Here is a 17815-nt window from a genome sequence, read left to right as displayed (position 1 = left end):
TTTGCACAGTTATAGTTTATATGGTGAAGGAGTGCTTCCAGCTAATATTATTTTGAAATTATGCTTTAATCATAATTTTTTTAACAAATAAAACATTACACACACTACAATACGCACACTCAAGAAGATGACAGATTTTTGAGTGACAAGCCTATACATACGAATGATACTCTTTTATTTAATTGGTTGAAGTCTTTTGGCAACAAGTTGACAAATTGAAAATGGATTATAGTTTTTTTATTGAATCTTAGACACTATTAGACAATGCTAATACACGGCCAGTCTGAGATCAGCTGTGTCCCAGAGACAAGAGTTGAGAAAAATACGGTAAGTCAATATTTTTTTGCAAAAATATAGGTAGTAGAACTCGTTGAAACTAAGGTCAAATTTCGACCATTGGGCGATCTCTAGTTTTGAAAATAATTACAATTTTATTGGAAGCGCTATCGTAGCTAACGGATGGCGATGGGTGCCGCATCCTATTTGGTTCTTACGACCTTTTACCTCGGTTCATGGTCCAGTGTTCTTCCTGTGAAATTTACTGTCTAAACTTTTGTGTTTAAAGTAGTCGCAGTCGGGTAGAATTCGGTAATTAGATTAACCCCTCCATAATAAACGAGAACAAAATAACATTTTTAAAATAATGGCAATTTCGGTGAGAGCGCTATTAAAGTTTTAGGTAACAGAATTTGAATGAATAAACAAAGGCGAATAAAATTTTGATTATAGCTTTTAGCACTCTGTGAATAGACCACAATACTCGTAATGTTATTATGAACCATTGATAAAAATAATGTCAACTGAAGGCAATGGGTGCCGCATCCTATTTGGTCCTCACGACTTCTCGCCTCTCGGACCAGTGTTTTTTGTAGAAGTTTTCTGTCTCAGGTCTCAACTCAAATGCAGTCGGGCAAAAATAAGATTGAAGTTCTGAGCACTTAATAATAATATTATTATGAAACATTCAGGCGCGGTCCGAAAGGGTCACAGGGGACATGACCCTCCCCCAAAATCTAAGGTAAAATTGAAAAATTTTAAAATTTTGCCAAAGAATGAAAGGCAATTTCTAGCTATCCCCTAACCACCACTTCGCCCGACCTTAGACAGCTGCTGTGAAGCTAGAACCGTCCGAAAGCGCAGATAAAAAAATAGTGTAGTGACTACTGAGTGACCCCCCCAAAATTTCAGGCAGCGACCGTGCCTGGAACCATTGATAAGGAATATTTAAAAATAATGTCAATTTCAGTGAGAGCGCTATCAAACCGGAAGGCGATGGGTGCCGCATCCTACTTGGTCCTTACGACCTTTTACCTCGCTTCGCGGCCTCAGTCGAGCTCCGCGCGCCACGGAGGACGGACGCGTTATCGTCTCGCGCGAATAAATCGCGAGCTTTCGTTTTTACCTGTGGATTGTATGTGATAGTTCTGGAAAACTGGTGATTTGTTCATTCATTACACCGGGATTGTCGCTCTCAAGGTTGGTGATGCACTCGGAATGTTACTCGTCCAGTTTTAAGCTTTCGCACTTAGGTCTCGCAGGTCTTGTCTTTGTGCAGGTTTAAAAATATTTTTGCAAACATTTTAAGATGCTTTATATTCAAGTATTTTTTGCGCTGCGCTCGTATTTAACTCAACGCTTATTTTTAAATGTCATTATCCTATATTTTTATTTTATGTCCTTTACAACCTTTTGTTAGTATTTAAGAAGTCATGTAAGTGAGGTAAAACACCCAATTATTAACACTTTTTACAAATAATCTTGTTATTGACATTTCTCATATTTTTCAAATAAAAAATATCTAATGTGCCATTGATTATGGGATGACCGCCAAAGATGGGGCAGTTTCCGTTACTTTTATCATGCTTTTTGGAACCTTTAATTTCTTTATTATTATTGAAGAAATTTCTGTATGAAAAAAGCATTCTGTAGTTAGTTTACATTGATTCTAATTGAGTATACCTTACAAGTTAATCAATTAATATAATGATAATATGACAGATAAGATTTGATTACTTATACCATTTGATAAATTATACAGCTGATATGATAAATTATTTAAAAAATCACGTGTTTTGCCTCAATTTATTTGATAATTAGTTGTTTTAACAATGTTTCCATCTAATATTAGGTACCTACCTGTCATAAAAAATATTGTGTCTTATCTTTATTTCAATCAAACACAATAAAGTTGATAATGATTAAATAATAATTAATCTGAATTCCTAAATATACAAATCTCTTGTTAATTAAATAACCTTTAGAAATTAGGTTTATTTTTATTAACATTCAACATTTTATGACCAAATTAACATTTTTGCTACAAAATTAAATACTTACTATGTCATCTTCACGAAATCACTCTGTAAGTATTTATAATAAAGAAAGAATAATGTAGACCGGACTTACTAAATAGTTTGTGTTTAACCGATTGCCAAAAAGGAGATGGTTATAATAATATTATGTTCTGCTATATATATTTTAACAAAATAATAAAAGACTTTTTGTCTTTTCGCATTATAGTATACAGTATAACTTATCATAAAAATCTCTTGTTATAGCCCAATTATTGTATCTGGCTGATTTTGGTATCATAAAAAAGTTTTAATTTTACACTAAGAAAATTCCAAATTCAAATTAAGTAAATGTGAGAATTACATTTGTTTTTTTTATTGCTAAACGAGCAATTCTAATGAAGAAATTCGATACATTTTAAAATTTTATTACAAAAAAGGTAAAAATGCAACACAAGCCGCAAAAAGAAATTGTGATGTTTATGGACCTAATGGAGTATCTGTGAGAGTAGCGCGAATTTGGTTTAACGTTTTCAATCCGGAAATTTTGATATCAAAGATGCACGTCGCTCTGGTCGCCCTGTTACGGACAAAACTGATGCCATTTTTGAAAAAGTGGAGCAAGATCGGCATATTAGTAGTTACTATGTAGCTGAAGAACTGGGGATTGACCACAAAACGGTTTTGGTGCATTAAAAAAAAGCTAGATACACGAAAAGGCTCGATATTTGGGTGCCTCATGAGCTCACTGAAAGAAACCCAATGAACCATGTAAGTACTCATTTGTGATTCTTTATTACGACGTAATGAAACCGAACCATTTTTGAAGAAGCTGATAACTGGTGATGAAAAGTGGATCACGTGCGACAGGAACGTGCGAAAAAGATCGTGGTCAAATGCTGATCAGGCAACACAGACTGTGGCGAAACCCGGGTTAACTCGCAACAAGGTGATGCTGTGTGTGTGGTGGGATTGGAAGGGCATTATTCATTATGAGCTGTTACCGCCAGGCAAAACCATTGATTCTGAACTGTACTGCGATCAACCGATGAGATTAAAGCAAGAAGTTGAGAGAAAGCGGCCGGAATTAATCAACAGAAGGGGTGTGATTTGTCACCATGATAACGCTAGACCTCACACATCTTTAGCCACTTAGAACACTTAAAAAAAAGATGCAAGTCTTCCTATGACATAACATACGACATAAGGTTGTCGGATAATAAACACCGACAGTCACAATTATTTAAAGAAAAAAAAAAAAAAGCTACTCAGAAAAAAATACGGGAGTTTGGCTGGGGGGTGTTAAATGTTAAATGCATCCGCCGTATACCTTACACCTTCAGATTTCCACCTGTTTCGGTCGCTGCAGAATTTCTTAGGCAGTGTAGTTGACATCACAAGAGGACTGCCAAAACCATTTGTCGCAGTTTTTTCATCAGAATCCCCAAAATTTTTAAAGCAATGGGATCATGATCAGCAACAAGATGGCAAAAAGTTATCGAACAAAATGGCACCATTAGTCAATTGTAAATAAACTTTATAAAAAGCCTTTCGAATTTTTATATAAAATGCGAAGAAAGCTTTTCCCCAACCTAATATTATTAAGTTAAGAAAATATTATAATAATAGAATTTATAACCGCCCTCAGTAACCGCCATGGCATCGCAGAGAGCTAGCGTGATATAAAGTAAAATTGCGTCATGGCAGGTGGGTAAATGACTCAGGCAGAATATCGCTCATAGAATAAGCACGCTGAAGTGGAAGGAAGCTGAACGGGAAGACGGAAGATGAAGCAGACAAGTGTTAGAGTGGAGACCACGCTTAGGCGAACGTAGTGTAGGACGTCCCGCAGCACGGTGACCGACGATTTGAAGAAAGTGGCTGGCAGCGGATGGATGAGGTTTGCCAAAGATCGGGATTGTTGGCACTCATTGGGGCCTCCCCCATCCGCCTTCAGCAGTGGACGGCAATAGGCTGATGATGATGATGATGATGACCATCATGCAGTGCTCGTTCCCCAGATATATCTAACTTTGTCATTTTTAGAAAATGTAATTTTATTCGTGTTTTGTCGAATACCGAGCAAAGCTCGGTCAAATCATATATTTATATTATATATGTCGTAGGATTATTTGATAAATCGAATTATCGCGAAAATTCTAGGGATTTCGCGAAAACACGGATAATTAGATAATGCTGTTTATGTTTTTCAATTTTTATAAAAAAGTTAGGTTTTTTATTCTAATTGGTTACTATCTTTTCCTGTGTATCTTTGAGGTATTATACCATAGAATAGGCATGATGACTATTTTTTTTTCTTATCGGTAATTGAAGGACACTTAAAAAACAGAAACATCGTTGAAAGAATGACTCTGATAGCTTAAAAATTCACCAAGATATGACTATTCAAATATCTCATAAAAAAGGCCTGCCCGAAACGCTCCATACAAAGTGCTACGAAAGACTGACGTCAGTCTTTCGTAGTTTGTATGCATCGGGAGACAACTTTGTTCGACAGGTATATTAAATATTGCGTTTATGAAAGTGGTTTCATAACAAAAGTTGCTTTTAATTGCATAAGTTATCGAATTGTATACAAATATTAAGAATTTTAATTGAAAAAAAAAATTGACTTGAATATCCAACTTTAAAGGCGCATAACAAAAAAAATACAAATGCTATCAAGCTGAAATTTTGGGGACACTTATTTTTTACCGTGATTTATTTATTTTATTAACAAAATTCGCTTATCTTTGACCTTGTCATCATCCCTATTATAAACGGTAGGAAATGACAATGCCTTTTCACAGGAACTTTACTCTCTCATCTCAACCATAAACTCAGAATTAGTTTCTAGTTCTGTTGAACTTTCAGCACTAATTTCACTTGTATCAGTTATTTTGTATTTACAGACACACTTTTAGATAGCTCTCCGCACTATTTTTCCAGTCCCACTGCAATTTTAAAAACATTAAAATATAATATCAAAAACTGCTAGCTCGCTTACAAAAACAAAACAACGCGTGACAATGAATTGACATTTAAAACTTCAAGTCTTCAACCAAACAGAGAAGATGTTGTTGTGGGGCGCTTAAACCGACCAATCAGTGATTTTTTCGATAATGACTATCGATTCGTTTCGCAATCATACTAAGGCGACTCGCGTTTTCGCGAAAACACTGTCTTTTGTCAGTAAGGTTGAAATCACCATTGTCTATTTATCCGTGTTTTCGCGAAGTCCCTAGAATTTTTGCGATAATTTGATTTATCAAATCATCCTACGACATATACAGAGTAGACAGAATGATAGAGTATACCGACTTAGAACTGATGTTGAAATTTTTAAATTTGACGTATTATGACGAAAACTAGGGTTGTTAACTTGTTACCTACGAATTTAAAAATATGACATATTCGATGGACGTGTTCCTCTTTGGTCGTATTGTTGTTTGTGTTTTGGCACATGCGATTAAAATTGACGGAATCCAATTTTGAAATCTTTATTTTAAATATTTAAAAATAAATTATATCAGCCAGCGCGAGGCACATTCCATTTATAATCCTAGTGAAACCCGACGAATTTGACAGATATTGAAACCTGTCCGTCTCTTTGCAGTCGAACTACTGGTCGTTATGTCTATTGTGACATATATAAAGAATAATGATAAGTCATTGACATAATGTTGACACGGAAGAAAAGTATTCTACCTGTTCAGAGTCTAAATCGACGTAATGTGTTGTGCATTCATGTGTAGATCGCATACTGCTCTTCGAATGAGCTTATCAAGATGCAATGGGACGTGTTTCATGCTACGTGGTTTATTACAGATGATTTCTTGGTTGTATAATATTATTTGTACTTGTGTATTATAATATTATGTTATATTTCTTTTTGTTTCAATTGTACCTAAATTTTAGGGGACCCCTAAAATTTTTATTAATTTTTTAATTTTTGTATCACAATCTTAATTTAATGCGGTTTAAAGACTACATCTACTTACCAACTTTTAATAGTATAGCTCTTATAGTTTCGAAGAAAAGTGGCTGTGACATACGGACGGACAGACAGACAGACAGTCAGACATGACGAATCTATAAGTGTTCCGTTTTTTTTGCGCATTTGGCTACGGAACCCAAAAAAGACACAATTCAAAAAGGATAGCGACAAAATCTAAGATGACTTGAATTCTACTGAATTTGTAATTGCTATTGTTAGTTTTAAATATTGTGTTTGTTTCTAAATAAAAGTAGAGTTACTTGTACTATAATCTGTTGTGTGGTAGAGTATAGATGTCAGTACAGCACAGCCCAATATTGAACCTGTATACCCTTTACCGTATCCACAAGCTATAGACGGCAACAAGCCAAATACCGTTTTACCGCATTTAATTAATAAAGTATTATCATATCCGGTAGTTTTGTAATTTCACGATGAAAAATAACCGCCACATGTAAAGACCATTTATTATTTTATTGCCTTGACATGTTTTCGGGCCATTGTACAGTATGAACATGTAATTTTCATAGGAAACAATTGGTTTTTATCATGGCGAACTACTAATAGTATGAAAACGAGTCTAAAGTTAGGGTTTAATAATATTATCATGGTCAAAAAACAATTGACATGAGGCAGTCTATCTTAAAATAACCACAAGTAAAAAAAAAGGACGTTGGTTTTTGTAAAATTTTTCAATAGATGCTGCGATCAAAAGAATAGATGTGATAAGCCCTGAACTTAACTTAAAACCATTTGTAAAGGAAAAAACCGTCTATAGAGTATCAAAATATATTTTCTTAATATCCAACTAACTACCTTTATTTTAATAAATGTTTTTTTTTTTAATGACCAACACGGTTATAAAAACATTTATAAAATAAATAGACAAACCCATCAACTAAATTTTTTAAGTCGTTTAGACCCCAAAGCGTACCTACTAAAGATCTGGATTCTGGGTACTAAGGGATACTTTAGATTTTATTGATATCTAAAAGCTGAAATTTGGTACGTTATCCAAGTTTAGTATACAAAAAATTCCTAAACTTATAACTTTCAAAAACTTAAAAACTTATAATCCCCTAAAATGGGGGGGGGGGGAAGTTTATATGAGACTTTCACCAATTTTATGAATTAGGCCATAAGAGTTTACACGGGACTGTACAGAGTAACTAAAATATCTATTAATAAGTACTCATAAGAACCAACTTATAAAAGGAACTGAAATCCAATCAAAAACATTTCTTGTAAAATGTAGCCGAGACAACCACATATGTATATTAAGGTTTACCCTGTGAAAAAGATATGAGATCTCACGTAGAGCCAAGCTTCTGGCCTAACTTTACTGACCCTAACGTAAACAAATTCTACATAATATCATTAATTATGTATGGCTCGGCTTTTTTGTTACTAACTTCAGATCAGAAACCAAATATTCGCATCACAACTACGACGGTAGCGAAACGGTGAAGCCATACATAATTATTATTTACTGGTATGTAGAATTTGTTGAAGGTCGGTAGAGTTAGACCGTATAGATTCAGAAGCTGGGCTACACATGAGATCTCATAATATCTTTTTCACAGGGCAAACCTTAATATGTGGTCGTCTCGGCTACATTTTACAAGAATTTTTTAGTTGGATACAATTATCTCTACATAGTTACATGTACAATTGTACATACACTTAAAAAAACATAACTCATCTCTGGCGCAGTCGCGTAAAACATTGCAAACGCAATAAATTTCTCAAATCCTACGAATAAAGCTCAAATCAATATTTCATTAATGACCCTCTTTCGTTGGAATGTTCGATGAATAAGTCACGGAGTTTCAAAATACCGGTTTGCGATGTACGACGTGACATACACACACACAATTAGGAATTTCACCGCCCATCTGCCGAAGTCGTGGACACATGAATATTAATTCTCGTACCATATTACATATAGCCTCGTTTTAATTTGCCTTATTTTTGATTTCACCAAAAAACTAGTTTGTTTGAAGTTTTTATATTTTTAGTTCCAAGTGGTTTCTAGAAGCTTTATGTATTTATTTATTCCTCTATGCTTTATGTAAAATTCAAGTCTCTAAGTATATTTTTTAAAACTTAACAAGCATGTAAAGTTTAAAAAAAGAGAAGAAGAGCCTTCCGAGTTAGACTTCTAGAAGTTGATAGTGGCAATACAAGCAATTAGTGAAACACGTACAATAAATTGATACGGTATCGCGGCTCTGTTTCTGAATTCGGATTACTAACTTCCAGGAAATGTCGATGATAGCGTTATCATAAACATGTTTTGATGCAACGATACTACAAGTGACCAATGTTCATGCTATGGTATAGAGGCATTGATGCTTTAGAGGAGAGGCAAATAATATTATGTGCCTAATTAAATAACTGTCAGAATTTCTAAATACTGAAATAAAAGTGACTTCAAAAACAGCAAAAGTAAGTTGTAACATGGTCTATTTTCAAAGCTAAAAATTTAAAGTTTGTGATGACAAAAGTAGTTGATTTTTTAGGGTTCCGTACCCAAAGGGTAAAAACCCCTATTACTAAGACTTCGTTGTCTGTCCGTCTGTCTGTCTCCAGGCTGTATCTCAAGAACCGCTACAGCTAGACTTCTGAAATTTTCACAGATTGTGTATATCTGTTGCCGCTATAACAACAAATACTGAAAACAAATTAATAAAATTAATATTAAAGGGGATCCTCCCATACCCATACAACAAACGTGATTTTTTTCGGCCTTTTTCGCTCTATCAATAATCGCAAGTAAAAATAGGCACTATAATTTTTCACACATTCTTTTTATATATGTACTTTAATACTTAATAATAATATTAAAATAAAATAAAAATTTAAGAGGGGCTCCCATACAAAAAACACAATTTTTAGCCCATTTTTGCTCTGTATCAGTACGGAACCCTTCGTGCGCGTGTCCGACTCGCACTTGGCCGATTTTTAGCATAGCTTGTTTGCAATTATGATGGGTATTATAAAAGTATTGTAAAATATAAAAGTATTGGAAATTTTGAAAAAATATTCAAAATGGCCGGCGGCTAGATATGCCAGGCTCCATACGAAAATGTTCGAACCCCTTTGATTAATTTATAAGTGTGAAGAAGGTTTATCCTTATACGTTCCACGAATCAATTATAGTTCATAAAAACATTACCGAAATAACCTTTCGGTTACTCATCACAATTGCCTAAAAAAACTAAGGCTCAGTAGGTCACGACTCACGAGTCACGACTGAAGAAACCTATAAGTATTTGCTACCTACAGACTATACTTACTACCAGTAGGTAGTGGAGAAAAAATTGTAAATTTTAACTAATAGCAATGAATTAATGTTAAAAATAATATTACTACCTACATTTTTATCTTATGAAATGACGTGGTTGTTAATTTTGAACATAAAATTTAAATCTAAATAATATGCTAGACTTACTAACTAAATAAACGAGTAACTCAAATTCTATCATTATTTAATCAGTCGATAATATTTTGATAGAGTTGTAGTCTCCCAAATATCGTATTTCACAGATACAATAATGTGCTTACGATCCAAGTTGTATCGAATTGTATTGCTCAGTCATTCTGAAGAAAACTATGTTCAATTTAAGCTATACAATATACAAATATTTATCTACTTAAATAAATAAAGTGTTGTCTATTGTACTTTTAGCTAATGTTAATCGAACGGCCGTCAAAAACATTTTATTACAAAAATATGTTTAAAAAACTTGCCTCCGTCAATAGTACCTCAAATTCTCATAAACAATAAACAAACCTAAAATCTCTAGTTGAACAGTTTTCAATCTCTCAATAAGCCCACAAAGAATCTTCCCACGACTCATTCCGGGTGAGGCTAGGAAACTATTACATAGAATCACATAATACGATGTCACATAAGTTATATAAAGCTCGTTAGTACATAATAATTCTGACATAATTGGGCCTGCGACTCTTTGTTTCGCCGGCGATGATACATGGCCTACTATCGAGGTAATTAATAAATTGTGTGACTCTGTTGATAAGGCTATTGTATTAGAAACACATTATGAAAAAACAAGATGTCTCAAACGAAATTTTCGTGATCAAAATCAGTGCGTAGGCAATGAATTGAGACGTTAAACAACGATAAAGATTAACAACTATTCTTTCGAGTGCAAGTATCTCAATTCTCAAGGAATCGCTTAACTGTGTCGGTTTCTACTTAAAATAGATGGTATTTTAAAGTACGCAATGGATTTTGATGCTGTTTTTGATTCCGGTGATTTAAGAATATGGTTTATATTTATAATATGAATAAGATATGCATAATATATTTTAGAGATCATGACAATGTTCGCAGACTGCAGAACCGCGCGGGCGGATAATATTCTAATATGTAAGGGCTCCCACCTCCCACACACTGCAAATTCGTGCGAATTCGCATCGCAATGTCATTTTTAGATGATTTTTAGTATGAGTTTTGACGCAGATATTTGCGATGCGATGCGAATCCGTAGTTATGTGTGGGAGCCCTAAGTAGTAACACGATTCATTTATTATTTGACTTCATTGGGAATGATAATGATGAATGAGAGTGCACAGACCTTACATCCACTTAGAACTGTATATGTAATTTTACACGCTCAAACTGGTTGTGTTTACTCGTTTGTAGATGACCACTCTTCGTACAGGAAAAACTAGAAAATGGAAACCATTCCCTGCTAATTATGTTCTAGATGTTTGCGTAAATATTAACAATTTACGTTGAGGACCGAGAATACTTGGAGGCTTTTTATAATGTTAATGGTTTAAAAATATTTGATCTAAATGTTAATATGAATGAGTGGCTTTATGCTTATAATTTAAAAATCTTAATAAAACAACAAAATGTAGTATAATTTCTGTATGATTTCGCTTAAAGCATCTGATTAACTTAATGATTAGGGCGAGCGAAAGCGAGCCCTAGTATATCCCATAACCTGTTAATTTTGTGGTACACTTTACGGAAAAAGGTTATAACGCCTATTGATTTGTGATTCAACATAATATTTTTTATTTATATGTATATAATTATGTATCATAAGTCAGAGGTTTGACGAAGCGAGCCCTCACAGAGCTCGGCCTTTAGCTAGTAATAAAATATATTGCTTATCAAAAAACAGCAATAAAGGCTTAAGTCTGAGAGAATCAGTCGTAAGCTACGAATAATAAATTATTCGTAGGTCGTAAGAAGCACAGTTTCAAATACTAAATACCAAATTCCACTCGGAAATAAGCCGCAAACGATAGAACTATAAGACGGAACACGAAGACACAATCAAGTTGTAGATTGGAACGTGTTTGACTGATCAAATATTCCATCTATTTGACAAGACAAAATGGGGATGCAATGTCTATTTCGGTAATATTAGAAGCGTTTGATACGCCGATCCCGGAGATAGAGTATCTAGAATACTAAATTTTGCTTTAGTTTGAGGATGTCTATTAATATAAGTTTGAAAAATAATTGAGAGTTTTATTCGTAGTTTTATTATATTAATTTATGTAAAATAAATATTACGGTGCCTTTTTAAACCACTAGATGACTCCGCAATTTCGTTCCGGGATAAAAAGTGTCCTATGTCCTTTCCCGAGGTTCAAAGTATTTCCAAATTTCAGCAAAATCGATCGAACCGAAGAGGTAACAGCACTTCACACTTTCGCATTTATAATAGTAGTTTGGATTCCTCCTAAATTTAAAAGAGTCTCTCCTCTCTGATATTCTAACCAAATTCAAGTTTTTAAAAAGCGTGTAAAATCTCTTTTGATGGAGCTTCAAGTAATTTCGGCATAAGCGGGACGCAATTATACATTTTCACATTTGAAGATGTAAGTGCATATAACAATTTGAAAACTGTCGTTTTTTCACAAATAATCACTAATTTAAATAAAAAAATGTCAGTTTTCAAATCATTTTCCCGGTCGTAAAGCCTGGAAATGAAATAAAAAATGTAAATTTTCTATGTCCAGCAGTGGGCGAATATAGGCTGATATGATGATGATGATAAAGAATGAAGTAGGTAAGTTATAACTTAAAAGGCTTAATCAAATCAATAGGGAAAAAATGAGTAATGTTATAAAATGTTAGTTATCCAGTACATTCACTCATGTCTTCAATTATGAATTTTCACGTTTATTTATGATGAAATGCCGAAGTGAAATCAGCAAAATTCACCACATGATGGCGCTTTTTGTACGAGTTTGTATGACCGCGCCGGTGTGAAACAGGTTCAACTCATAAATTGTTTCCTGTATGAATAAAAGACATTACTGTAATATTATTGCTTCCTGTGCTCTCGTTTATTTCAAATATAATATTTCACAATAGTAGTATAATACGACGGTAGAAAACCTTATGGTGAATAAGGTTTTCTACCGTCACAATTTGAAAGTTAGAAAAAACTTATAATGAAAGAAACGTCACATAGGTACAAAACACAACAGGAATTCCAGTCCACGTTTACTAATGTAAAGTAGTACAGAAACAATCAAGCAATAGATGTATGACTGGATTTAAATAATGTATAGTAAACTATAGTAATTTTAATTATCATTCTTTTAAGTAATCTAAAATAACTTTAAAGTTAATGTTTCTTTTTTAAAATGTGACCCCGTAGAGACCATGATGCCTTCAGCGAATAATTTAATCTTCATTAAATGCCTACACTGGCAATACAGAGCAAAAGTTGATAATGCAGTTGGCTATGATTATCAGACCGTGTATTCCAACAGCTGAAATATAAATAAAAGTGAAAATAAAATGTATGCTAGAGCGAACATACGCGTAAATTGCTTCAAAATAAACAACCGCTTTGACCAACATTAAATTCGAAAATCAGGTTTTGCATTTGATGAAAACATACAATAAGGTCACATCTTTCTTTTGTAAATAAATATTATCAAGACAGATAAATTATTACAAAACTAGTATCTCAAGATTGAATATAAAATTATTAGTAAAAAAAAAAAAAACAATTAACATACCTTATCAGCTACGGCATCATTATTATTTAAATAAAGATGCACCTTATTTATTTAAAAACTTAACCAGTGGTTTAGACGTATAAAATTAATAAAATCATTAACCTTACATTTGGATTCGCCGTAATCGAGTAATGATAATTGTCTCTGATCTATTTGATTAAAAAAAAACTAGATAAAACATGGCAAGGTCAACGGCTAGTTCTAAAAATCTAGACTCTTGTAAATTAAAACACACCGTTTAGGTATAAACACAGTGTATAAAGTCAATAACCGTGAACAGAACAAGCGTAAAGTACATTTATTTTTACATAAATTTGCATTTTGTGTTGACCATGAAATTCATATTTCGCTAGGTTTATAAAGTAGCGATTTAGTAAGGCTTACTTATTCCTCTTATGATAACAATAATACGCCGTGCTGCTATTGTTGTTTTTTTCGATAAGATTATGAATATTGTGTACTAACGTCTTTTTAATTTTTAATAAGTAATTTTAAAATAGCTAAAGGTAAGCAGATAGACAAACAGATAAAATGTATGGGTCTGTACTATGTTGTCTGAATTAAACGATTAATCTTATTATTAAAATCAAGTCTTTGAAAAATCTCAACTATATTTAAAATGAGTAGAATAATTAAGAATTTAATGCAATTGATATAATATTATTATTATTAATAACAATAGCCGGTAGTGTTCCACTTTTGGGCAAAGGCCTCCCCTCTTTCTTTCCTCACGTCTCCGTCCTTGATATTATAATTTAAACAAAATTAATTAGTGTTTGAAATAATGTTCTGACTCTGAGGCACTTTTAAGATTATCTACGTCCTTCAGCTTTGGATGGTTATGAGTTTGAAATAAATTTGACTTCTTATAAATTGTAAAAATTGCAATTATGCTAAACATTTGTATGAGTTTACGTAAACAAGCCGTATTGTTTAGCATAATCGTTTTAAACACAACCTGTGAAACATTGGTCTATTGGCTTCGGTCTGCCGGTTTGCATTCAGTGCACACGCAATGGACTATTACTAGTTAATGATAATGATGACAATGAAGATAACGATAAATATGATGTAGCTTCAATAACTTTATTATTTAATCAAGATGTAAATAGCAATTAATAATTATTGAATAAGATGTTATCGTGCAAAACGCGAAAGCGAAGAAAATTTTTACGCATAAAATACTAAATGCAATAGATTAAAGTAACATTTCTAGGTATTCTAAAATAGATTGTGCGAAATAATTTATCACTTTGAAGATATAAATTATTTCGCACCCTTTTAGAGCACATATATGAGCTAGGATAGAGAGAGAGAGAGAGGAGAGAGAGAGTATGAAACATTACACCTAGTTACTGATAATGGCTCTTATTACGTAAACAAACAGAAAATGTATCTTCGTATTTGTTCCGTCGTCGGTGTGTTTTGTGAGGTCGTGTAAACAGGGTCACGGCGATACGGAGGCATTATAACCGCAGCCTTATAAATACATCAGTAGCTAACGTTGACGAGCAAAATATACCTTTTGTATCTATATATAAAAAAAATAATTTTCAATTGTGTTCGTAACGCTATAACTCGGAAACGGCTGAACGGATTGGGCTAATTTTAGTCTTAAAATATTCGTAGAAGTCTAGGGAAGGTTTTAAAGTGACACGAAGTTCACCGGGATAGCTAGTTAGGACATAAAAGTTAAATATGTTGATTTCTATGAATATAATAAACTAGATGAACCAAATCCATTGCGTCAAACTCGTTTATCATTGCAAAATCACGTGAGAACCGTGCATTTTCCGGGAAAAAGTATCCTATGTCCTTTCCCGGAACTCAAAGTATCTCCATATCTGACAAAATCGGTTTAGCAGTTTGGCCGTGAAAAGGTAACAGATAGACAGACAGACAGACACACTTTCTATTTTTAATATAAGTATGGATATCAAAATATTATACAGTACTTGATTATAATAAAAATATAATGATGTTGAGAAAACTCTTAAACTGTTAAGTTATTTTACCAAAGCTGCCTTATTCTCTTAACTTATAAAATTTAATTATACTTCGGTGAAGTAATAACATTAAACCCTAATATTGTTTGATTTGCTAATATATACATTATCTGCATCTACTCGTTACCCGTGAAGTGAGTAATCACGTTTTACTTGCAATATTATTGCACATTATGCAACTGCATCCAATTGATGCGTATGTTTATTTATAATCGTTATCGCTGCGAGCGTAAATACCGTAAACATTTAAGATTTAAACGGAAAAGGTTAATGTGAGTAATAAAGTGAGAAATAGCTCACAGGAATTATCTCTATTTATTTTACTCTAGATGATTTTAGCTGTCTAGAATTGGAACATCAACTTGCTAGTGGTTAGGTAATAGGTTAGATTATAGTATGCTACGTGCCAGGTTATTTGGGCCTTCCTTTGAAACTTTTCGGACAATTCAATTCGGACATCACTTTTATAAGTTTTATACTACTTATTATCTACTTTATTTCTACTATCTACTATAGTAAACTCGGTTCGTTCACTTGTATCGGCAATCGTGCCATTTCAGTCGCTTACATTACACACACTATCTAGTGTTGCTTTCCCTTTGAGCTCACGATTGATTCGATCAGTGTGTAAAGCTTGTCTGTTTCCATTTTAACTGCTTCATGCATGGACGCAATTTTCGAACACGAAATTGTTCATTTCACCAATTCTTTGATACTCGAAATTATATTTCCTTTTTGAACGAAAATCAAAGACAAGGCAATTAAATTATGCTTTTCAAGTTAATTTTGATATTGCTTTACATAATAATTATCTTCTTTTTCTGGATAAACAAAAACATTCTTCAAGCTCTATTATTAAGCTACCATAGATATTACAAACCTAACTTTTTTTTCTTTTTCAGGTAAATATTTAATGAGGCTCAAGCTGTCATGTGAATTTACAGTCTAATAGTTTCGGTAAGAAATAATTTAATGAACAGTTTTAAATATTATGGCTTCCATACACGCTACGGTCTACCGGAGAGGTCCACCGGAGAGGTTTTTATACGTGGGAGAGCCATGCTTCGGCACGAATGGGCCGGCTCGACCGGAGAAATACCAGGTTCTCACAGAAAACCGGCGTGAAACAGCGCTTGCGCTGTGTTTCGCCGAGCGAGTGAGTTTACCGGAGGCCCAATCCCCTACCCTATTCCCTTCCCTACCCTCCCCTATTCCCTTCCCTTCCCATCCTTACCCTCCCCTATTACCCTGTTCCCTCTTAAAAGGCCGGCAACGCACTTGCAGCTTTTCTGATGCTGCGAGTGTCCATGGGCGACGGAAGTTGCTTTCCATCAGGTGACCCGTTTGCTCGTTTGCCCTCTTATTTCATTAAAAAAAAAACCTGTGCAGGTATACCTGCGCAGGTAGACCGGAATGTTTATGGGAATAGAACTGTCAAGTTTTTTGAGTGCAGGCTCTATTTTCATTTTTCACACATTCCGGTCTACCTGCGCGGGAACACCTGCACAGGTGGACCTCTCCGATATACCGTAGCATGTGTGGCTTACATTAGACGTGAAGGAAGTAAGTTAGGCCAAAATTTGACACTTGTTGTATACTCGTAACATTTTCAACGAATGTGAAATTTCAAATATTGCCCAAAAGTAAATATTAAATATTATTTCATCAGTTCAATTTTTTATACAATTTATGCCGTGAGCAATAAAATGAATGATAAACGAAGACCCAGTTATGATAAATCATGGAAATATAAAAAAGATACGAATAAGAAATAAAGGAAGAGGATAACGTATGCATATTTTAATACAGCCAAGGAACAGATTGAGTCCCTACATGACTGAGCAGGCAAGTGGGTCAAGACATACGAGTATTTTGTTTGTCCTTCCCTTTCCCTTCAATGTCTTAACTTGTTACGTTCTTTTTAGTGTTAACTAGCATTTTCTTTAAGGGTCTCTCTTTAAGGGTAGAATTTTAAGCATGAATTGAATTTAAATTAAAGTGTTTTTATTTCAAAATTCTTTAGTTACTAGCACTTTTGGAATTTCCTACTTGGTGCCTACCGCCTACCACCTAGTAGATGCCTACATCTTAGGAAGAATAAAAAATAGGACCTTTCGAGCGACGTGCTCGCAAGGCCTTTTATTATACATTTATTTTGAAACACACAATACTTGTCACAAAAAAAAATGACAATGATGCATTAAGCAACCCTTTGTTTTAGTTAACAATAGTAAAAATCGAATTGAATTTTTAAGTAGTATAGTTTATTTTGCATCATTCGACGAAAATGAATCTCGAACAAAATAAATAAGAAAATAACAAATATCTAATAAAAAACTCGCTTTTTATAGTTGTTTGACCCATCAAGCCCCATAAGCTCACTGGTGAGCGAGACACAATAGAACAACAATAGATTTCCAAGAATCCACGATCGAACGATTAAAATAATCGTCCGCAACAGAGATCGGGATAAAACCCGTATCAATGTCGACATGAAT

At 33.7% G+C, this 17815-nt stretch overlaps 1 protein-coding gene across 6 annotated transcripts in view; it reads left to right on the top strand.

Annotated features, from left to right (window-relative positions):
- The first annotated feature begins 1342 nt into the window (after window positions 1–1342).
- Window positions 1343–17815, top strand: part of LOC121733048 (putative polypeptide N-acetylgalactosaminyltransferase 9) — a 150722-nt gene continuing 134249 nt past the window's right edge. For all 6 annotated transcript variants that reach the window (XM_042123144.1, XM_042123143.1, XM_042123138.1 and 3 more), the window contains exon 1: window positions 1343–1476. The gene's annotated coding sequence lies outside the window, so the exon portion shown is untranslated. The remainder of the gene's footprint in view (window positions 1477–17815) is intronic.

Source organism: Aricia agestis, chromosome 13, assembly GCF_905147365.1.
Source record: "Aricia agestis chromosome 13, ilAriAges1.1, whole genome shotgun sequence".
Classification (NCBI taxonomy): Eukaryota; Metazoa; Arthropoda; class Insecta; order Lepidoptera; family Lycaenidae; genus Aricia; species Aricia agestis.
This window is presented reverse-complemented; position numbering and strand designations above follow the sequence as displayed.